The 13,387-nt window shown below is 39.1% G+C and overlaps 1 non-coding gene across 1 annotated transcript; it reads right to left on the reverse strand.

The window, feature by feature from the left end:
• Positions 1 to 12,281: 12,281 nt before the first annotated feature.
• Positions 12,282 to 12,388, reverse strand: LOC146899417 (small nucleolar RNA R71). The gene has a single exon (XR_015024387.1). It is a non-coding gene; the product is annotated as a small nucleolar RNA R71 (small nucleolar RNA).
• Between the last annotated feature and the right edge of the window lie 999 nt (positions 12,389 to 13,387).

Genomic DNA, 13,387 nt, shown 5'->3' on the forward strand with positions numbered 1-13,387 from the left:
AAATGGGGCGGGAGAATGGCACCAACATGTGGGGGAAAGGACAATTACATCCTAACTTCCTAATTGTGGTGGTGACTCCTTAATTTGAACTTAAATGAAACAAAATTCATCAATGCTAGGGGAAAGGACAATTACATCCAAAAAGACTTCCTACGCGGAGATGAAACAAATAATAATTTTGCAGCACTGCTTAGGGTGATTTTGAATCTAGGGGGAAAGGACAATTACATCCGAGAAGAATTCCTACGAGGATAGATATCCCCTAAGCATCTCGCAGCCCCTTGTGCTTAATTGTTAAATTAATTCAATCCTAACTTTAATTCCCATCACTCTTATATGAAATGAAGAAAGGACTTTTCTCGGTTACTTTAGCACTAAGGATAGAACCTCGTTCCTCATAATATCTCGTCTTATACAGGAGCAAGATAAGGGTTGGACCGCACACACACACTCACTTGAGACTTGATGTTGGGTAGAATAGGTTCATGAGGAATATTTGAAATTGTAATTAGTGTACTTGGAACAAAACCTTTCTTTGAGACTTATGTTCTTAATATTGCCATAAATCAATCTTTTGTTGCTGCTATGTTCTGTTGCCTTTTGCTTGAGGACAAGCAAGGATTCAAGTGTGGGGGAGTTTGATGAGTCATAGATAGTCATATTTATTGCCTTATTTAGTTTAGTTTTATTTTAGATTTGATTTAGTTTTATTGCATTTTATTTTATATTAGAATATTTTACTTCAAATTGTCTTTTGTTTTATTTTAGGAATAAATAAATGGTGGAAGGTGCCTTGGAGTGAAAGAAAGAGGACTGGAGCAAATACAGCCGCAAGAATACGAAGATTCGGGACAAAAATATGTTCCCCCAAACTCAGAAGCTTGGCACGGCCCATGCCAACATGTGGCACGGCTGTGCCCGTCCCCAGATGCTCTTTTGCCGCTTTTCTTCGGGCCCAAGTTACCCCGTTGCAGCCTTTACCATTTTATCCCTTTAGTTGCTTAGTTTCTAAGTCGATGTAAAGCTATAAATAGAGTAGCTCTCCACCATAAACAAGACACCTTTACTTTGTCTATTTCAATTGCTATTTTAATAAAAGTCTTTATTTTCCTTTTACTTTCTTTGCAATTTACTTTACCGTTATTTTCTCTCTTCTTCCCCCATGTCTACGATGAACATGAGTGAGTAGACTTCTTTGTCTTGGGATCGTTGGATAAGTCTAATGACGTAATCCGGATCAAGCTAAGTCTTAAACCCTAATTAATTGTTACCCTAATTCCTAATCTAAATTCACCGTTTTAACATGAATTAATTATTATCAAACCGTGGAAGCGAACGCGGAGGGTTTGATAATGGTTAATTCATCATCACGTATATCAATTCATAAATCGAACGCGGAGCTTTGATATCCGAACAAGTGAATTTAGACAAGGTTTGCGAAACATGAGAATAGTTTAGCAAACCATGGGACACATAAAGTTTCGATCTTCAAGGGTCCCAAAGGCAATCACCCATGAGAATAGGTGTGGTTGTTGGAGGGATACACTCACCGACTTCGAGAGGAGCTGTGATATGCTAAAGAGAGACTTGTCCTTAGTAATTAGGATTAACGTTTAATTATAAGTTTAAGGCTTGCTTGTGAAAAGATTCGTTATTATGATGAACCAATGATCCCAAGGCTTTTTAATATTATTGTTATTTACCTTCAAAAACTCGCACTCTCCAACTTCTTATTTCTTTCTCTTCTAATCAATTTCTAAAAGCTAATTGGATTGACCAACTCCCTAGCGGAACGATAACTCTACTTACTACTATTACTTCGATAGGTCGTGCACTTGCGGTTTGGCCCTATCAGCTATCATCAAAACTCTTTAAGGTTCATTGTTAAACACATTTTGTTCCAACAATCTCCCCTTTTGATGATGACAAACAATAGTATTTAAAATTGATCAATTGTTGTTAATCTAATTAACAAGTTGACTTTGGGGTTCCGAGGTTTGTAAGCTCGTAATATGAGGTTTGTAAGCTCAAACTCCCCCGAGTCCGATAGTCTTTAAGGTGAGGTTTGTAAGCTCCCCCTAAGTTCTATCCAGGTTAATTAAATTCATTTAACGCACAATAATAATATCGAGCTTAAAATTGAAAGAATTAACTTATAGATAAGAAGAATGGTTCAATTAATTTTAATTTGTAATCCGATACTCCCCTTTTGATACACCCCTTTTTAGGTAAAACGAAAGGATAGAAGTTTTTCAAAAATTTCAAATATCATTAATGGGGCTCGTAGCCTTTAAATACTATCACATATACTCCCTTTTTGTCCTTAGCAAAAAAAAATCAAATACGCAATAAAGACAAAAAGATTTGAGAAAAACTCAAACATGAAGAGAGTATAACCGCAATCGAACCTATAAACTTATCAAAAATATAATCGTAGTACGAAAAAGAAACTAAGTAAAATTAAAAAAAATATATCCAGCATTGCATGAATCGAATCAACTAAGCATCGTGCGTAAAAAGATAAAACAAGGAATGTTCGAAGCAAGAACTAAAGTAACTAAAACAAACAACAAACAAAATATTAACACTAGGGTGTGCAACTAAGGGTTAGTTTGTTGTTGTTTCTTCATCTTCTCCAATTCTTCTCGCTTACTTCTTCACCAGCTCTTCAAGTGCTTGTTGCCTCTCGAAGAAGTTCTAGTTCCCTTGCTTTAGCTTCCGCCGTTGCCGTGCCATCCTCTCGCCCGAGCGCCTTGAACATCCTTGCCTCTCTCGGTCAAGTATTCACTTTCCGAGAAGAATGGCTTATTTGCCGTAAGCGCCTAGGACCTCCAAACTCTAAGCCTTTGCTTCAGATCCTTGAGCAATCTTCTCGACAAGAGCTCCATTGATTCTCGATGCATTTGTCCTTTATCGCCTCTATCATCTCTCGTAGCTTTCTTCGAAGTGATGCCCATCTTTCTTCATATGCATTGGTGAGATCAATTGTACTTCTTTGATCCACCAGATCATGCATTTCGTAGAGGATCTTGAGTAGCTCTACATCCATATAATCGTATTCCAGATGTCCCTAGGTGGTTGTTCAAGGCTTTCAAGGTCGAATCACCGAGGATAAGTTCTTGAACAGGTGGGATTCTGAAATGGTGATTTGTTGAGATGGAGTTGAAGATGATGGTTGATCGAAGCAATGTGTGAGGTTGAGGTTGAGGCTTGGAGATTGACTTGATGATTGTCAATATCCATGGGAGTGGGTTTGGGTAAAGTTTGTTCTTCTTGTGGTTCAATATGCTCGTTGTGGGTTAGATTGAGGTGGTTGTTGTGGTGAAGTTTGTTGAGTTTGAATGTAAGGTTGGGGGTCAATGTCGCCTATGGGTGATTGTTGTTGTGGAGGTGAGGAGTGGTTTGTGTGGTTCTCGTGTTTGTTGTTGGGGGCTTTCGAAACAACTTTTTCGTAAGCCTGCTTCTAGAGTTGTCTCGCAGGCTTTTTCCGAGGTGGGTTTGACTCGTATGTAATTCACCCGAGTAGTGTTGAACAAGATTATCCAAGACAAGTGTCTTCTTCTTGCTCGTGTGCCGGTGGTGAAGAGGGTGAGATGGGGGTAGAGGTGACCGGAATCCGACATACTTGAGTTGTAGTGCTAGCTTCGTAAGTGAACTCTACAAAGCATTGGGCCGTGGACCTTCGGCTTGTGGAACTGCTTCGGAGTTCCAATTTCTTCCACATTGATCATCATTTCTTCTTCTTTGTCATCTTCAAGAAATTTTACCAAAGAATTTCCCCGACTTCACCAATTTTTCTTGGTAGAACTTATCACAGCTTTTCCATACCCAAAGCTTTGAGCTTCTCATCTCTTTGTTGAATGTATTGTAATTTCAACTCCTTTTTGTCCGCTAAAAAGTCGAAGCACGTTCATTAGCCATTCTCTTCAAACTTGGAGTCACTTCAATCATAGGACTCTCAATTTGAAGGGGAGCCTTCTTCTTTTTCGGCTCATGCTCTTCCTTTTCTATAGCTTTAAAAGCTTCATTCAGCCGCTCTTTGGTGATAAACCGCTCTCCCTTTCCTCTTCTTTTCTTAAGCTTGCCCCGTTCGCTTTTGCTTCTTTGTCTCTTTTTGTGGGAATAGAAGCAACACCAATTTTTTGCCTCTTTCCTTTATCCTTGCGCATCGATTCTTCTCTATTTCTCTTAGCAACCTTTTGTTGCTTGCCCTTATCGCAGCAGTTCCCCGATGCAAGAGCACCCTTGACTTTCTTTCCTTTAGCATGAGCAGCTTCCTTCGAGAGCTTGCATCTTCCTCCAAGCCATACTCGCCATCGATTTAGCCAAGATTTCAGATTACTTTCCCGAAAGATGGAAGGAAAGTCCCCGATAATCTCAGTTTCTTCGTGGTCATCTCCAACCACTTTTCATCTTGAGGGGCTTTCTTGAAAACATGCATAGAATGCAAAGTCTTGCTTCGATAGTTTTCTCAAGTAGAGGTCGTGAAACATTCATCGAAGCATCCCTTGTTTTCTTCGTAAATTCCAAGACTCTTGCTCGATGAAAGATCTCGTACAACAATCTTCCATAAGGCACTTGCTTCCTTCCTTTGACAAGGCCTTCATTAATAGCCCACAGAGATGATCCATGACATATCTTGGGAAATTTATCTTTTCAAGCATAGCCATGAAATAGACCGCTAGCTTCCGTTGGTTGTTGGGTTGATCGACCCTCCTCGCTCTTTGAAAGAAGCAACCGCGTAATTTCACCAACATCCCGTTGTGAATTTCCATTTCGAAGGCTTGCCATCCGAGTCTCCACCCGAAGCAAGTTGAAGTAGCTTTGCAACAGATGTCATCTTTCTTTACAATTTCTTGGAACCCGCCTTCGCATCCACTCTACATGCTTTAGCTATAACATCCTCGGCTGATGGTTATAGGAATGCCCATCACTTCGTACCTTATTTCTAAGCTACCGAAGGAGGTGGGATTCTTTTCCACCTTCATCTTCCCTTTCTTTGACCCAGCCTTGTTTACCCGCGACCTTCGCGAGCTTTCCATTGAAGACCTCAACCCTTAACCGAAGTCCTTGACGAAGTTCACACAAGTTGGCCCATTCAAGATCTCGAAGTACTCGTATAGCTTCGAGTATCTACCAAACCTTTCATGTCCACATCGTATTTCTTAAGTGAAGCGAAGTCCACTCGGTGATTCTATTTGGACAATCGTAGACTTGATTGGAATAGTCATAGTCTTTTCTTTGTAAACCGACCTAGATTCGATGCGCCTTGCATGCTTGAAGTAGATTCCGAAACTTTAGAGCTTGGTGATGCCATTGATTGATTGAAGAAGATTTGAAGAAGATGATGATTTTAGGGTTCTAAGGTTGAGAGAATGCGCTTACTTCGCAAGTACAGTTTGAAAGCAAAGTGTTTGTTTGTGAAGTGAGTAGTGTGTGAATCGTCAAAGTGTTAAGAGTAAAAATGATTGCAATTCAAAAGAGACAAACAAACATAACATTAATGACAAATTGGGGGCGCGTGAAAGTACTTTTCAAAGCTATTAAATCATCATTGCCCTTTTTAGTTATACACCAATACGTACAAAGCCACGTCGAAACTTTCGTAGTAACTACCAAGTTAGTGGGCCGAAGTTACCATATAAAGTAACTCCCAACGTTTCCACTAACTCTACTATTCGAAGCATAAAATCCAGCTTCTAGACTTCGTATGCCGACGTCATCATCGAAGCGAGTTTTTCTCGTAACCTCGATAAAGAGCTTCGATGGACTACCGCTTCGAACTAACTTCGTAACCTAAAATCCTATTCGTAAGCAAGCAAACATTTAATCGTACACAAAGTGCATGTTCAAATTTTTCTTTATAAAATCAAACCTTTCAACAGCTTAAAGGCTTAGTAAATATATCAGCCCATCGATTTTCAAAAGCATCAATGAATTGTATATCTAAAATTCCTTTTTGAACATAGTCTTTGATAAAATGGTGTTTCGATTTCAATGTGCTTAGCTCTTGAATGCAAAATTGGATTTTTAGACAAACAAATAGCACCCGCATTATCACAATAAATGGGAATACCGTTAGCAATTATCTCGATAGTCTTCCAACCGATGTTTCATCCAAAGTAGTTGTGTACAACAACTTGCAAGCTCGAAATGTATTCTCGCTTCGCCGTAGACATAGCAATAGTTGTTTGTCTTTTGCTAGCCCAGATATATGATTATCACCCGTAAAATTGACAATTGCCACCGGTTGACTTTCTTTCAATCCTATCACCAAGATAATCGGCATCACGAGTAATCCAATGAGCTTATAATCTAAGGATTTCCTATAAAGGAGTCCAAGATTAGTTGTTCCTTTCAAATACCCGAAGATTCTCTTGACAAGAATATATGAGATTCTCTAGGATTTGATTCGAATCTTGCATACAAGCATACACCGAATAAAATATCTGGCCTAGATGCAAATGAGGTATAACAAAGAACCAATCATACCTCTCGTACAGCCTTCGATCTACTTTAGCTCCTTCATCTTCTTTGCTTAAGGTGCACGTAGGGTGCATTAGAGTGTTCATCACTTTACAATCTTCAAGCTTGAACTTCTTCGTAAGCTCCTTTGTATACTTTGATTGATGAACATAGACTCCATCTTTGCATTGATTAATTTGAATGCCCAGAAGAAATTCAGCTCTCCCATCATGCTCATTTCAAATTCATCCCGCATTAACCTAGAAAATTCCTTGCAAAGAGATGCATTAGTAGAACCAAATATTATATCATCATCATCATATATTTGCACAACAAGAATATCTTTCCCAAGGGTCCTTCGAAGAGTGTTGTATCAACCTCGTCCTCTTTTAAAATCATTTTTGATTAAGAAATTACTCGCCTATCATACCAAGCTTCCGGGAGCTTGTTTCAAGCCATATAGTGATTTCTTCAGTTTGAAAACATGGTCAAGATATTTAATATCCTCAAATCCAGGAGGTTGCTTGACATACACTTCTTCTTCAATGACACCATTAAGAAATGCACTCTGGACATCCATCCGATATAAATTATGTCATGATTAACCGCATATGACGAAGTAACCCGATTGCTTCCAATCTTGCAACCGGAGCAAATGTTTCAAAGTGTAATCAATGCCTTCTCGTTGACTATACCCATGTGCAACAAGTCTTGCTTTGTTTCTTGTTACTTCTCCTTGCTCATTCAACTTGTTTCGAATACCCATTTTGTTCCAATAATGTTCTTGTGCCGAGGTTTGGGTACCAGATCCCACACATCATTTCTTTGAAATTGATTCAATTCTTCTTGCATAGCTAAGATCCATCCAACATCCGAAAGTGCTTCATCAACCGTTGTAGGTTCAATTGTTGAGATCAGCCAATCATTGACTCTTCTTGTCCGAAGTATGATCTTGTTCTTCTTGGACTATCTTTGTTTCCAATGATTAGTTCCTCAAGATGTGAAGACTTGTGCTTGAATGTGTTTCTAGGAGGATCTGCTTGATGTGAGCCATCTTGTGCTTCGTCGAAGCCGCTTCATCTTGCGCGTCCGATGTGGGTTCACTTTCCGGGACTTTCTTTAGATTCCGCCTATCCGATCAGTTCTAGAGTAGCTTCAGAACCCGTATCTCCGCAACACTTTCACCTTGCTTTGAAGTTTTATCTTCAAGCTCTTTGTCATCAAATTTAACGTGCATAGATTCTTCAACACAGAGTGTCTCCGAATTATACACTCGTATGCCTTTGACCTTTCGCAGTAACCTAGGAAGATTCCTCTTTGGGCCTTGGCATCAAATTTCTTTAGGTAGAGCTTGTTATTTAGAATGTAACATGTACATCCAAATTGATGAAAGTAAGAGATATTGGGTTTCCTTCCTTTAAAGAGTTCATATGCCGTTTTCTCCAAAATAGGTCTCGATATAGATCCCGTTCGGACATAACATGCCGTATTCATCGCTTCGCCCAAAAATGTTTTGGTAAATTGTTTTCATGGATCATGGTTCTCGGCCATTTCTTGTAAAGTTCTATTCTTTCTCTCTACAACCCCATTTTGTTGTGGAGTACTAGGAGAAGAGAGTTCATGGACAATTCCATGTTTTTCACAAAAAGATTCAAATGACTCATTTTCAAACTCTCCACCATGATCACTTCTAACTTTCAAAATCTTTGATTCTTTTTCGCATTGAATTTGAGTGCGTAAACTACCGAATACATCACAAGCAACATCTTTACTCTTTATGAATTTAACCCAAGTACATCTGCTATAATCATCAACAATGACTAATCCATATTTACTTCCATATAAGGATGCAATACTTACCGGTCCAAATAAATCAATATGGAGTAGTTCTAAGGGTCCGGAGGTTGAAACAATGTCTTTGGTTTTAAAAGATGATTTCACAATTTTCCTCTCTCGACATGCACCACGTAGTGCATCTCGAATGATAGTCAATGTCTCGGTAGCCCTTTGACAAGTTGTAACTTACTAAGCTTATAGATTAATCTCCGGCTAGCATGTCCCAACCTTCTGTGCCACATCCATTTCTTATCATTCACCGATAGAAGGCAAATCACCTTCGATCAACCAGTTCGTAAAAATTGATTTTGTAGACATTATCAACTCTTTTTCCCTTGAACACAATGGATTTGTCTTCCTTGTTGATTACAAGACATGTTGGTTTTCTCAAAAAGCACATCATAACCATTATCACAAAATTGACTAATGCTCAAAAGGTTATGTTCAAGACCATCTACCAACCATACATTATTAATTGAGGTAGAGGAATTACCAATAGTTCCCGTACCTATGATCTTGCCGCTTGGTTGCCTCCAAATTTCACACTTCCTCCTTCCTTCATTGTTAGGCCGAGGAAGCCGGACTTTTCTCCCGTCATGTGTCTTGAGCAACCGCCGTCTAGGTACCATGATTTTTGCTTTGGTGCTGCTCTTAGACATACCCGCATCATTGACATTTTCATATTTAGGTACCCATTGTCCTATGGGTCCCGAAAGGTTAGTACTTGAGGTTTTACTCTTCACTTCCTGTACCTTGTGTTGTGAGTTGGATTGCTTCGATTAACCATCACCTTAGGTTTTGGTACTTCGAAGCGAAAGAATCGTCTTCTTTTGAAACTTAGACTTCAGGACCTCGTATTTTGGTTTCACTCGTACTCTAAGGAACAGTTCTCGATCTTTTCAGATCCCGATCTTTGAAGTCTTGGATTCGTATTTGATCATAGCCTTTGGCTTAGAGTTCTTTGGCTTTGAAGTAATCTTAGCCTTAGAGCCGAAGCTTCGTGTTCTCGATTGAACAACAGCTTTCCAACTCAAAGCACCTTCGTATACAAAGAAGGTTTTCGTACCTTCCTTGATGCATTCACAACAAGATTTAAGATTGGTTTTCTCAAGTTTAACTTCTCGGGAAAACCAATTCCTCTCGCCATTGTTCTTGTAAATGCAATAAATCATAGAAGCTACTCGCTTCGTAAATGCCGTATATGATAAAATCTTCAAGAGCAATTTCATGGTTGCTTAAAGGTTTTTCATTACACTTTTCTTGTACCTTCGACATAAGAACATGAGCCGATCTTCATAAGTTTTACACATGAAGTCAAAGCCCCCGAGTCCTTGTTCGAAGCTTTCGCATCCAATAGACTTGATTTTTGCCGTTTTTACCAAATCAAGCATATTTTTCTTTTAAATCCTTCAACTCATTGGTTCTTACTTCAAAATGTGTAAGAAGTTCTTTAAGTGACTCAACAAGTTCATCTCTCGGGAATCTTAGAATATACCTCATTTTCATCTTCGAATCCGATTCGATCCAAACTTCGAAGTTGCCGTGGCAACTAACCCAATCGCTACCTTTGCATCTTCATCAACTTCCTCTTTATCAGATCCAGATTCACTTCCAAATCATCCCAGTTGCCATTAAACTCGCTTGATCTCGCTTCTTGAATTTGCTTGGTTTGAACGTTGACTTCTTTGACTTGTCCTTTGACTTCTCCTTCGAAGATCGGGGCATTCAAGCAATAAAGTGTCCAGTGCTTCTTACGGTTGAAGCATCCCTTCGATCTTCTTTCCTTGATCTTCTCGGAGTTACTCCTTCCGGCTATAAACTTTCGTTCTTGTTGGCCGATACCGAAGTCCGTTGGAGAGCATGGCCATTTCAAGAAGATTCGGTTCGTAATCCGAACTTGATTGTTCTTCCTCTTCGCATTCAATCACTTTGAGAGCTTTTGATGACTTGCCTTTGGAAGGAAGAGCTATTGATTTACTCTTCTTAGTAGACTCATGTTCATTAAGTCTTAACTCATGAACTTTGAGAGAACTAACAAGATCTTCGACACTTAAAGTGTTTAAATCTTTAGCTTCCTCAATGGCGCTCACCTTTGGTCTCCATCTTGCGAGCAAGCTTCTAAGTATCTTGCTCACATGATCGAAGCAACATAGCTCTTCTTTAGAATTTGTAGCCCGAGACTAAGGTTTGAAACCTTGAGTACATCTCCTCAATAGTTTCTTCATCCTTCATCTTGAATAACTTGTACCGATGTACAAGCATGAGAGCTTTAGCTTCTTTGACCTTCTTGCCGCCTTCGTAGTTAGGACAGAGAAGCAAACATAGCTTTAGCAGTGGATTTGTCACTCATCTTCATGTACTCGCTTTGGGTATGGCAAGGACAAGAGCTCCTCTCGATAATGTGATGCTTCTTGTAGAGTTTCTTCAACTCAGAGTATGTTTCTTTCTATCCACAAGCAGCCTCCTTCTTCTTCAAGGTCTAAGCCACTAACACCATCTTCTAGAATATCCCATAGTTCTTCATCTAAGCTCGTGATATAACTATAGAAGTTGGTTTTCCACCAAGAAAATTCTTCAAAGATCTCCGTTGAACTTTGGAATCTTTCCAACACTAGATTTCTTGTCAACATTGTAATCATATGCAACACTTTTGTTGTTGTTGCCGCATCCATTTCCGTAAACAGTTCGTCGTACATGTTTTTCTCTCGATCTTGGATTGTTACACCGTTAGGTGTTATCAACGAACTGTGCTCGATACCAATTGAAGGTGAGAAAAACACAAGAAGGGGGGTTGAATTGTGTTTTCAAAAATTCTTCGTTTCTCCTAAAATCGAACACACCGATCGAAGCTAAGTGAAACAAATTTTCGAAGTGGTAATCGAATCTAAATGCAGCGGAATAAAACACAGAGAGAGAGAGAAGAAGAACGACACAAAGCAATTATACCGGTTCCTTCCACAATCCGGAAGTAGTCCACCCCCTTGCACTTCCAAAGGAGATTTCACTAAGAGTAATATCTCGATTACAATTGCTCAAGCACACATGCAAGAGACTTCCTTTGCTCAAGCACACTTTGCAAGAGTCTTCCTATGCTCAAGAACACAATCAAGAGACTTCCCCGCTCAAGCACAACCGCAAGAGACTTCTAACTAAACAAAATTACACGTAAAATTGTTTAAGGTTGAACACTTGATATACAATCGAGGTGCTCACAATACAAATCAGATACGTACTCAATAACTTAAGAATTTCTAAGATGAAACTTTGAGACACGTAAATTCTAAGTGAATGCGTAACAATTTCAGCAGAGGTTTTGCACTTGTAAGAATGTTGTGAGTCTTTCGTTCAACATTACCAAATCTCTAAGTCTTCACTCCTTTATATGAGGTGTGAAAGAGACGTTGTGAAATTGCCAAGACATCAAAAGAGTCATTGTTGAAGCTTGATCTTTCACCAATGATCTTTTGCCCGATTTGGTTGTTGTCCTATGAAGAACCAATTTGAAATCCATTCCTTATCCAAAGGAACATCTATGTGCGAAGCCGTATTCGGAGCCGTTTTCTTGTCCCGTAGCGTGAACACAAAACAGAGTAAAGTGGAGCCGTTTTCTTGCTTCGAACATTCCTTGATTTATCTTTTTACCGCTTCGATGCTTAGTTGATTCGATTCATGCAATGCTATTGTGTACCCAACGGTTGAGGACAATTTTGAAATAGAACCTCGCACTTGTTCACTTAGTGCAAAGAAAAATCAATTTTTCGTATCACCCACTAAGGATCCAAATTTTCATATTTCAGCCTTTTTAAGACTCGGTGGAACCGTGAATGCAAACCAAGAGGTCGTAAGGCTGCACCGCTTTCCTTTTTCCTTAGGGGAAGAGATAGTGCTTGGTTTCATTCATTGGAACTTGGTTCTATCACTTCTTGGCATCAAATGAAGCAAGCTTTTCTTGGCCGATTCTTTTCTCATTCTAAAATTGTTCACTTAAGGAAACAAATCATACAATTCACTCAAAAAGATGGAGAATCTCTTTACGATGCGTGGGACCGTTTCAAAAAATGCTTAGACTTTGTCCCCATCATGGTTTAGAGAATTAACTTATTATTCACACTTTCTATAATGGTATTTTGTATACCATAAAAGTTTATGTTGATGCAAACTGCAGTGGAGCTTTGATGAATAAAACATACGTAGGAGCATATGCTTTGATCGAGGACATGGCACAAAACCACTATCAGTGGACCTACGGAAGGGACATCACTAATGTTGCTCCTTTACCCTCTAAAACGGAGGTAGGTATGTATAAAATTTCTACCCTTGATCATCTATCTCGCTAAGGTGGACACACTTTTTCAAAAATTTGATAAATTAAGTGTAAGTGTTGTCACACCTATTCCCGTTTCACCACCATGTGAATTTTGTGGATTACTTGGTCATACTAGTGTTGAATGCAAACTAGGTAGTGCCGTTGAAAGTCCCGAGCAATTAAACTATGATAAATATAATTAAGGGATGAGGCCAAATCAATTTTTTTACAACAAAACACCTTAAAATCCCTTTGGAAAACAAACAGCACCACCCGGTTATGCAAACAACCAAGGAGTCCCCGAAAATCCAGCTTGGAAATTTTACTAGAAAAATGTGTTATGGATCAATCCAAGCAATTTCAAGAACTTAAAAATCAAATTGGATTTTTGAACGACTCGTTGTAAAGCTTACATCTAAAGTGGACTCCAATTCTACTCACCAAAATTTTCTAGAGACTCAAATCTCTCAAGTAGCCCAACAAGCGGATACTTCCTCTCAAACCTCCGAAGTCCTTCTAGGCCATACCGAAACCAACTCCAAAGACCATATAAGCGTCATTACTCTTAGGGATGGTAAACAATTAGAGGACCCCGTTGTAAAAGTTAAAGGAGAGGTAGGGAGTGATGAGCCTCAAAGTGAGATAGTTATAGGAGAGAATGAAAAGCCATTTGTTTCACCATCTCATGAGCCTAAAATTCATTTAACACAAGTGTTTGCTAAATCCAAGTTAGATGAGCAGCTTTTAGAAATTTTATTGAAATACTTCCAAACAAATCGC

Source organism: Medicago sativa, chromosome 8 (genome assembly GCF_051527215.1).
Source record: "Medicago sativa cultivar Bolivia chromosome 8, Bolivia_mono, whole genome shotgun sequence".
NCBI lineage: Eukaryota > Viridiplantae > Streptophyta > Magnoliopsida > Fabales > Fabaceae > Medicago > Medicago sativa.